This window comes from Canis lupus, chromosome 3 (genome assembly GCF_048164855.1).
Source record: "Canis lupus baileyi chromosome 3, mCanLup2.hap1, whole genome shotgun sequence".
Classification (NCBI taxonomy): domain Eukaryota; kingdom Metazoa; phylum Chordata; class Mammalia; order Carnivora; family Canidae; genus Canis; species Canis lupus.
In genome coordinates, this window is record NC_132840.1 from 62,391,006 (window position 1) to 62,402,376 (window position 11,371).

An 11,371-nucleotide genomic window follows, 5' to 3' on the forward strand; every position below is an offset into this window, starting at 1 on the left:
TATAATTCTCCTTTTTGGTGGGGTCTTTGTCTGGCTTTGGAATTAAAGTAATGCTGGCCTCATAAAATGAATTTGGAAGTACTCTATCCCTTTATATCCTTTGGAACAGCTTTAGTAGAATAGGTATTGTTTCTTCTTTAAACGTTTGATAGAATTCCCCTGTGAAGCCATCTGGCCCTGGACTCTTGTGTCTTGGGAGGTTTTTGATGACTGCTTCAATTTCCTCCCTGGTTATTGGCCTGTTCAGGTTTTCTATTTCTTTCTGTTCCAGTTTTGGTAGTTTGTGGTTTTCCAGAAATGTGTTCATGTCTTCTAGATTGCCTAATTTATTGGTGTATGGCAGCTCATAATACGTTTTTAAAATCATTTGTATTTCCTTAGTATTGGTGTGATCTCTCCTTTTTCATTCGTGATTTTATTAATATGAGTCTTTTCTCTTTTGTTTTTAAGAAGGCTGCCTAGGGGGTTATCTATCTTATTAATTCTTAAAAGAACCAACTTCTGGTTTTGTTGATCTGTTCTATAGTTCTTCTGGTCTCTATTTCATTGAGTTATGCTGGACTCTTTATTAATTCTCTTCTTCTGCTTGGTGTAGGCTTTATTTGCTGTTCTTTCTCCAATTCCTTTAGGTGAGAGTTTGGCTTGTGTATTTGAGTTTTTCCCAATTTCTTGAGGGATGATTGTATTGCAATGTATTTCCCTCTTAGGACTGCTTTTGCTGTATCCCAAAGATTTTTGAATGGTTTTATCTTTATTTTCATTAGTTTCCATGAATCTTTTTAATTCTTCTCTAATTTCTTGTTCGACCCATTCATCTTTTATTTTTAATTTTTTTTTAATTTTTAATTTTTTTTATTTTTTTAAAAGATTTTATTTATTTATTCATAGAGACACACACACACAGAGAGAGAGAGAGGCAGAGACACAGGCAGAGGGAAAAGCAGGCTCCATGCAGAGAGCCTGACGTGGGACTCGATCCAGGGTCTCCAGGATCAAGCCCTGGGCTGCAGGCGGTGCTAAATTGCTGCGCCACCGGGGCTGCCCGACCTGTTCATCTTTTAATGGGATGCTCTTTAACCTCCATGTGTTTGAGTTTTTTCAAAATTTCTTCTTGTGATTCAGTTCAAGTTTCAAAGCATTATGGTCTGAAAATATGCAGGGGAACAATCCAAATCTTTTGGTATGGGTTGAGACCTGACTTGTGACCCAGTGTGTGGTCTATTCTGGAGAAAGTTCCATGTGCACTTGAGAAGAATGTGTATTCAGTTGTGTTCAGATGAAAAATTCTGTATATATCTGTGAAATCCATCTGGTCCAGTGTATCACTTAAAACTCTTGTTTCTTTGGAGATGTTGTGCTTAGAGTATCTGGTATTTGCAGAAAGTGGCATGTTGAAGTCTCCCAGTAGAAGTGTATTATTATCTAAGTATCTTTACTTTGGTTATTAATTGATATACTTGGCAGGTCCCAGATTAGGGGCATAAATATTCATGATTGGTAGGTCTTCCTTTTGGATAGACCCTTTAAGTATGATATATTGTTTCTCTTCATCTCTTACTACAGTCTTTGGTATAAACTTTATCTGATATGAGGATTGCTACCCAGCTTTCTTTTGAGGACCATTTGAATGGTAAATGGTTCTTCTACCCTTTCATTTTTACGCTGTAGGAGTCCTTAGGTCTCAAATGAGTCTCTTGCAGACAGCAAATAGATGAGTCTTGCTTTTTTATCCAGTCCAAACTCCTGTGTCTTTTGATGGGATCATTTAGCCCATTCACGTTTAGAGTTACTATTGAAAGATATGAATTTAGTGTCATCATAATACCTATTCAGTCCCTGTTTTGTGGATTATTTCTTTGGGCTTCCTCTTTCTTTTACAGGGTCTCCCTTACTATTTCTTGCAGAGCTGGTTTCTTTCAGTTTATGCCTATCTTGGAAGCTCTTTATCTCTCCTTCTATTCTGAATGAGAGCCTTGCTGGATAAAATATTCTTGGCTGCATGTTCTTCTCACTTAGTACACTGAATATATCCTGCCAGCCTTTTCTGGCCTGCCAGGTCTCTGTGAAGAGCTCTGCTATTAATCTGATATTTCTCCCCATATAAGTTAAGAATCACTTGTCTCTTGCTGCTTTAAGGTTTTTCTATTTATCTTTGGAATTTGCACATTTCACTATTAAATATCGAGGTGTTCAATGGTTTTTATTGTTTTTGGGCAGGGGACCTTTCTATCTCCTGGTTCTGAATGCTTGTTTCCCTCCTCAAATTAGGAAAGTTCTCAGCTATGATTTGTTCAAATATGCTTCTGTCCCTCTGTCTCTCTCAGCGCTCTCTGGACCCCCAATTATATGTAGACTTTTCCTTCTTAGGCTATCATTTATTTTCCTTAACCTTTCCTCGTGATCTCTTGTTTTTCACTTTTTTTCCTAAGCTTCCTTCCTTGCCATCAACTTGTCTTCTATGTCACTCACTCTTTCTTCTACCTCATTAAACCTCATCGTTAGGACCTCCAGTTTGGATTGCATCTCATTTAATTGATTTTTAAGTTCGGCCTGATTAGATCTAAATTCTGCAGTCATGAAGTCTCTTGATTCCTTTATGCTTTTTTCCAGAGCCATGAGTAACTTTATAATTGTGCTTCTGAATTGGATTTCTGACTTTGAATTGTAATCCAAATTCTGTAACTCTGTGGGAGAGAGTACTGTTTCTGATTCTTTTGTGGGGAGTTCTTTCTTCTAGTCATTTGTTCGGTGCAGAGTAGCTGTATGAGTGGGCTGAGTCAAGAATATCAACCAGGACCTAAGGAGATTTCACCCTAGATGATTCTGCCTAGGTCAGAGACCAGAAATTGAAAACAAATATCAGAACAAAATAAACCAAAAGGACCACTAAAGTCGGAAAAACAAATTTTAAAACAAAGTAGTAGAAAATAAAAGGCCAAGAATCCCAAAGAAAAACGGAGAAAAAAAGGAGAAGAAAATAAAGGGGGTACTGGCAGATGGTGGTGGTGAAGCAGTTGTAGTGGAGGGAGAATGTGGTCTACCTGAGTGGTCCTAGAGGGTGAGCCTCTTGTTTCTGGATATATTAAGTTCTGTTTGTTAGAAGATGCTCAGTCCCAAATTTATATAAACCAAAAATACTTGTAGACGGCCCCAACATTGACCACCAGAACATAAATGAGGTAAAAGAGGGGGGCAGAATGGGAATGAAGAATCTCACAGAATGAACCAGCACAGTATACCACTTGGTTCTGCGTGCATGCTGGTCATGTTTTATTTTATTTTATTTTTTTTTTTTTTTTTTGGTCATGTTTTAGAAGATATTAACTTCCACCATTGTAAAACAAAATGCAGCAAAGGAAACAAAAAACACAAAACAAAAATGACATATATTGTATATCTCTCAAAAGTACGTTGAGTATGTTGAAGGGAATCTAGAAGTGGATAATATATCTAGGACCTGTAATTGTAGAAATATGAAAGTCGGGATCCCTGGGTGGTGCAGGGGTTTAGCGCCTGCCTTTGGCCCAGGGCGCGATCCTGGAAACCCGGGATCGAGTCCCACGTCGGGCTCCCGGTGCATGCAGCCTGCTTCTCCCTCTGCCTGTGTCTCTGCCTCTCTCTCTCTCTCTCTCTCTCTCTGTGTGACTGTCATAAATAAATAAAAATTAAAAAAAAAAAAAGAAATATGAAAGTCAAGAAGGAAGAATATTAAAAATGAAGAGCTGGTAAAATATTGTAATTAAGGTGGGAAAACAGAAAAAAAATGGAAATTACAGTCTGATATAAAAACGAGTTGTATTGGAAAAAGGAAGAAAAAAAATAAGAGGGGCACCCTCCAGTTTTATATACTGTAAATCCTTCATTTCCCCTAGAGCTTTCCAGGGCTGCTGGGTCAAGAACTTGCTCTTCCCTCGTCCTTCCAGCCGGTCTTCTGGGAGAGGGGCCTGCTGGGCTGTTTCTCAGGTGCGTGCACCTGGGGGAGCTGCCCCGCCCCCTGCCGGGTGCCCGACTCAGTGGGAGCTGTTTCTCCTGTGAGGCCCCTGTTCCCTGACAGCCCCGCCCCTCCCAGGCACAGGGTGACACCAGGAGGAACAACACCCTGGCAGCGGCCAGCTCTCCAGCCCTGGAGTCAGCTCCCGCAGTAACTACCGCAGCTCCCAGTCCGCACGGGCCTGGATGCTCCCTGGGCGGGGGCGCTGACCTGCACATCTCGGGGGTGCCCGGGGGGGAGGGGAGCGTCCTCGCTGTCCTGGGCCTTCCCGCCTCCGCCTGTCCCGGGGGGAGCACAGGATCCTGGGCTGTGTCCCCCGGCGCCCTGGGACCCCGGGCCTGTGCTGCTGGAATCACGCTCCCGGGTGGGCTCCCGAAGGCAGCAGGGTGCAGACCCCCCCCCAGCCCCCGCCTGACCCCCGGCTTCTCCCCGAGGCCCCCCGGGCGCTCCAGCCCTTCCCCGAGCTCGGCCCGCCGTGTGTGGCCGCTCTCCCTCTGAGTGACTCGGGGCGACTGGAGGCCCCACTGCCCTCCCGCGGTTCTGCCCGAGTTCCCTGCTAAGCGCCTTTCTGTCCCGGAAGAATCCAGGGTGGATTTTTAAAGTTCCCGCTTCTCCGGGGCTGGGCTTTCCTGTCCTGAGGCTCTCACCGCCGGGCCTTAGCCCTGCTCCTCGCGGGGCCCCTCCCCCCACATGATTCTTTTTTATTTTTACTTTTTTTTTTTTCCCTGCCTTCCTATATTGTTAGAAATAAAAGCCCTTCTCTCTGTAGCGTTCCAGCTGTTCTCTCTTTAAATCTCAAGTTGAATTCGTAGGCTTTTCAGGCTGGTTTGAAAGTCATCTAGGTAAGTTGGTGGAGGGAGAACGTGGTCTTGGGGACCCTACTGCTCCACCTTCTTGCCCCGCCCCCTTTACCATGAGGTTTTACAACTACTTTCAGGCGGTGCTGTGGATATTTTTTTTTTAATTTTTTTTTTTATTTATTTATGATAGTCACAGAGAGAGAGAGAGAGAGAGGCAGAGACATAGGCAGAGGGAGAAGCAGGCTCCATGCACCGGGAGCCCGACGTGGGACTCGATCCAGGGTCTCCAAGATCGTGCCCTGGGCCAAAGGCAGGCGCTAAACCGCTGCGCCACCCAGGGATCCCGGTGCTGTGGATATTGATGGGAAGGCAATGAAGGATGGGGAAAGCTGGCATCCAAGAGAAAGAATTTCTGCAGATTTACCAACAAGATGGGAGGAGGCACTACAAAGGGAAGATAGAGAGGAGGACCAGTCATGAGCCCCTTGAGCACGGTGGACCAATTAGACCTGGTGGTGGGTGAGTGTGGTATGGACAGGTGAGAAGAGGAAAAGAGCAAAGGTGAGCTTGTTTCGGCAAAGCCGAAATCTACCTCAGCCTTGCCCATAATCTCCTCCTCCTTAAATATGACCAACCCTGGCTTTATTTTTACTTACCTCTCCTGCTTTTTTTTTTTCCTCTCAACAATTAAACCTCATTTTCCTGACCAGAGTTTCAGTAATTCCTCAATTTACCGGGGGACGGGGGGTGGGGGGTGGGGGGGTGGAACAAGCTAGATAAAGGAAATCCTTAAGTCTTAGAATTATTTCACTTTCCTACACATACAGAATGCAGTTGGATTTCAAACCCCTGGTAATCACAGATCTGCTGTTTTCCTGAGCCCAGCCCTGTCGGGGCAGCAGGGCAGTGCCCGACGCAGCTGGCTCTCAGCCAGAGCACAGGCTGCTGAACAGGCTTTCTCCCCAGCCACACTCTTCATCTTCATGTCCTCTCGCAGGTAAAGGGACTCTTGTGCCTAAGCTCCAGAGCTGACATCCTCAAAGAAGGCTTCTTTCTCCATATGCTTGTTTTTTTGTGACCCTTGAGGATGGCAGAGCTCCCCTAAGATAACCACACATTAGCTTGGAAACTAAAACACTGGACAGCCAGTCTCATCCCAGGGCAGGGAACCAGTTATCTAATTTTCATGTGTCCCCAAAAATATCTTTCTGAGTTCTGAATATCTTCTGATTGCCATTTTCATGGATCATTCACTCCCCTGGGAACATTTGATACATTTTCACTCACGCTGATCATATACCTGAGAAATAGCGTGGGGTTAGAATATCCAGTGATAAAGCCGTCTGCAGCTAAGCCTAACCTACATCCTTAGAGCTTCTCTAGGAATTGAGCACTTGGTCCCTATCTTGTTCTGTGTCATCTTCTTTGTGACCACACAGTCATGCCCTGTCAATTCAGTCTGAAATGTGATGCCTGTCATCTGTAAATTCTCCTTTCCCTGGGCAGGATATCTGATACATAAACTATCTCTGGATTACTTTTAAAAAGTCTAAAGTTTTATTCTGAATATATTACAGATAAAAAAATGTCTATGGTAAGAATCAGTAATAGCATGCTTTGCTTCTCTTACCTTAAAGACGACTAACTTTATAAATTGTTTGCAAAATATTTCATGTTAAATTTCTTTCAATTTGAATTCCACTATCATATATATTCGAAAAAAAATGTACTATCTACCATCCCTTCCAAAACAGATCTATTGATTAGTCTAAAAAATTGACTAGTGTTGGCGAGGATGTGGAGACCTTGGAAGGTCCAGACATTGCTGGTGGGGATCAAAATGGTACAGCTGCTGTGGAAAACAATTTGGCAGTTTCTCCAAAAGTTAAACATAGAATTACCATATAGATTCAGCAACTCTACTTCTATAAAACATATGTCTATACAAAAACGCAAATATAAGTATTCATAGCAGCTTTATTTATAATAGCCAAAGAGTAGAAGCAAAGCAGACATCCACCAACTGGTGAATGAATGCTTAAAAGTATGCTATGCCGTGCAATGGAATATTATTCAGCCAAGTAAAAAGGAATCGAATATTGATCCATACTACAACCTTGGAAACATCATGCTACATGAGAGAAGCCAGATCCCCCCCCCCCCAAATTGGACTCCAATTATATGAAATGTGAAAAAAAAAAAAAACAGGCAAATCCACAGAAGCAGAGAGCAGATTTTTTTTTTTTTTTTTGGCTTTGTTTTGTTTTTATCTAGAGAGGAGGATGAAGGAGGGCTAGGAGCAAAGGCCAACAGGCACAGAGTATCGTTTTAGGTTATGAGAATATTCTGGAATTAATGGCGATGATTGCAAAAGCTTGTAAATATATTTAAAAACCACCGAATTCACTTTTAAAAGGTGAATTATGTTCAAAAAAATTAACAAACCAGAATAGGGGCAGGGTGCAATGCAATAAATGAAATATTTGGAAATACTATAAAGAAATTCACTAGATTACAGAGTTTGAAAGATTAGCAACAAACTGAACCTGAAAGCCTTAATTCACGATGTGCTAGACATGCGTGATGCCCTTTCTTCTGTGTGTTCATATTATTTTCTGAAACCTACAGGTAGTTGTAGCTTCCTAGGAAGGTCCGAAGTACTTCAGGACTCCCTCGTCTGATATATAATTTAAAAATATCAAGACCACTGTGGTTCCATTTATTCCTGCTCTATTTTTTCTTGCTGGATTTGAATTACAATTTCAACCTAGAGAAGGAACATGATCTAAACTCATCAATTTTCAGAGTGAAAAATGCAAAAATGTAATGAAAATGACAGTGCAAAATGTAATCTAATTCTCTTATTCAAAAGGTAAAGAAACTAAGGTCTGAATATGTTAACTGGGCTTCTGCCCACTGGATTAAGGTTAGTTAGTGCCACAGCTGATAGTATGTTGTAAGAAGTTTCTCATCCAATCATGATGAAGTATTGTTTTGTCCATCAGAGTAGAGAGAATCTGTCCTATCTTTCGGAATGTTAACATTTCCTAATCATATTATAAAGTGCTCTTACCCTAGTTGTTAACTAGATATAACAGGCCAAATACACCAGGGTGGGGTCAAATTTATTTTTTTTTATTTGCGATTTTTTTTTTCCGTACTGTCTCTCTCTCTTACTAGAACATAAGTTCCATGAAGGGAAGGACTTGGCTCCTTCACCTCTGTATCTCCAGCACTTAAAACAGTGCCCGACGTGTTTCAGACCTGAATATCCATGTATTGAATAAATGAATTATATGGAACTGGTCTTCTATAAAGAGAAAGCTAAAAATTTTGAGATTTTCGGAAATTTGTTTTCTGGCAAAAAATGATGATTTTGTGTTATACATTTAGTTAGCTGTTTCCACTTGAAAGGACAAGGAAAAGGAATGCATTTGAGTTCAGAACCAGGAGATTTCTGCTGGTTAACTTCAAAATCACTCCCACCAGAACTGCTTACTGAGAGCCACTGTGGAATCTCTAGCTGTGCAAATGCACATGCATAAATCAGAAATCCACCTGTGTACTCTGACTAGCTGATCAGATGATATTTTCAGAGTCCTGTGACATGCTATTAATTTGGTGTATGTATTTTGACTCTTCCTCATGAATGTGATAGACAATGAAGCTATTAGATGCACAAATAATGCTTGATAATTTCAAACAAGAGTAAACCAAAATTCGCCTTATTAAAGCATCCTATTATTCTCAGGGTTTTCCATAGTGCATAGATGTCAAAATGCTAATTAGAGCTGCTGTTTTCCTAGTGTTTGGTTGTCACAGCTATGGTAATTTCTCTGCTCATATGACAGCAGCAGGCTGTACAATCTTTCTGTCAACTGTTTTTACAATTAGTGACAAATTGGATTATTTTTTGGTTGGAATTACTTTGTGCCCTACTCTGTTCCAACTGCATGTGTTTTATATAAACCTGTGGCATCAATAATGTATTAAGAAGAAATTGCTTTGCCCTGCAAACTTAGTCCTGAAATATTCCTTCAAAAATTGACGTGCTGATCAAAACCTCAATATTGATCATAAATTATGACTTGAATTGGCTGAGGAATACCAGGAATTTCTCTTCCAAAAAAACCATCCTGACCATCCACCTATGTTGATGGCTCTTAAAAATAAAGTTTTCCAAATGATCTTTTTTTAAAGGCAGTTTCCCCAGATAGGTTGCATCTTGATATGCATTAATAGCTTATAGAACATTTAACTGAAATGAGAGGTTCATGTTGCATGAGTCGTTGAATAACTGTGGGAAAGATGGTCAGTGTGAGTTTAGACGTAGAAACAGTGATACTATAATATTAGTTTGCTAGAGTTTCCAAACCAAAGAACTTAAACTGAGTGGTTTAAAAACCAGAACTAGTGTCTCACAGTTCTGAGGGCTAGAAGTCCAAAATCAAAGTATTGGCAGGATTGGCTATTTTTGAGGCCTTTAATGGAAGAATGTGTTCTGGGCCTCTCTCTCTCTCTGGCGTGTAGATGGCCATCTTTTCTTTATGTCTTCCTGGATTGTCTCTATGTATGTGTCTTTCTCCAAAGTTATTTTTTTTAATTTTTTTTATATTTATTTATGATAGTCACACAGAGAGAAAGAGAGGCAGAGACACAGGCAGAGGGAGAAGCAGGCTCCATGCACTGGGAGCCCGACGTGGGATTCGATCCCGGGTCTCCAGGATCGCGCCCTGGGCCAAAGGCAGGCGCTAAACCGCTGCGCCACCCAGGGATCCCCAAAGTTATTTTTTAAGGACATTGATCCTATTGGATTAAAGGCCTACCCAATCCAGTGTGACCTCCTCCTAACTAATTGTATCTGCAATTATCCTCTTTCCAAATAAAGTCATTACTGAGATACTGGGGATTAAGGATTCATCTTATGAATTCATGAATGGGGAGCACAATTTATCTCATAACAACTACTAATAATTATCTCTTATATGTTTAATATAAATATGTTTATGAGATACCTAATATTATTCCCATTTTGCAGATGAGGCTAAAAGAGTAATTTATCAGTTTGTTACCTGCTGAGGTTAGAATTACTTCTGACTCCAAACTCATTGCTGGTTTTCCATTATATACTGAATGCTTTCACTGAACTTCAGCTGTATCACCATTGTAACCAGGCCCATTCTTGAACAGCTTAATTACAATCTAAAAACAAAGCAATGATTCCATGATGTACTGAATTATTGACCTCTAGAATTGTCAGTTGTCTATTTCCATTTAACTACTGTAAACTCTAGAGGCTTAAAAAAAACCACCATATTATTTTATCTCGTGATATGAAAGGCATTCAGATGGCTGATTACTCTGTTCCACATGACATCCACTTACTAGTATTTAGCTAACAATTGGTCTGGTCTGAAGGGTCAATGAAGCCTTTATGTGTTATCTAGGATCTGAATGGGGACAGCCAGAAGTAAGAGCTCAGACCTTTGCCTTCTGGTCTCCACAGCTCTGTTCAGTGTAGCAGGGTGATTGGACTTCTTCCACAACGGCTCAGGCTCCCAGAGTGGGTATTCCAAGCCAAAGGTACAAGACTTCTGCTCCAGTCTTGGAAGTCAATAGCCTAGCTTAGGCCACATTTAATTTGTTCAAAAGTGACTAGAATCAAGGGGGAAAGATTTATATAGTTTACTCGGGAGCCGTGTTTGAAGCCCCACTGTCAAAAATCTAGAAGCATGTTAAAAACAACCTATTTCTGTTTTCAGTCTTGTTAGATACCAGCAAATGAAAGTTTTGAACGTCTTATATAATATCACAACTATCAATGCTTTAAGTTAAAATAATTATTTGTTAATGAATTCATTTCATTTGATATTGCATTTGATCTTAGATTCCAATGTGTATAATGATAGAAATAAGAAACAAGGGTGTTTTATAGATTCACTTATTTTTATTTTAATAAATTAAAACTGATCTTAATTACTTAACTGAGCCTTTAGGAACCCATTTGTTAGAATGGCAGCCATCTTCTAAAGTATAGGAGGAAAGACAATGAATTATTTTAAATTTTGGTTTTGAGATATCTGAGGCCATGACAGATGACACGACTTATCCAAAATCATCTCTGAGCTAGATAATAGACCTCCTAACTCCTAGATTGGTTCCTAATCAAACTATGCTCTTCTCTCTGATATTTTACTAGTAAATTTTGCAGCAGTCCAGCACAATATAGTGGTTAAATATAGATTCAGGAGCCTAAGTGTTTAGGTTCATAATTCTGTTTGTGATTATGGGAAAGTTAACATATCTCTCTGTGCCTCTGTTTCTTCATTATTATATAGACTTAATATTGGTAACTTTTTAATGGAGATGTGAGAATTTCAAATGAGTGCATGGAAAGAACTTAAAGCAATGCCCAGGACATAATAAGTGCTATATAAGTGTTTACTGTCATAATTACACTCACAAAAATATATAAATAACCATTGAGACACTTTAATAGAAAGGATCTCTCTTTCTCCTTTATTATAGCTTAGTAAAAGCTCACCATTTGAAATTATTTAATAGTATTAATTATACAACT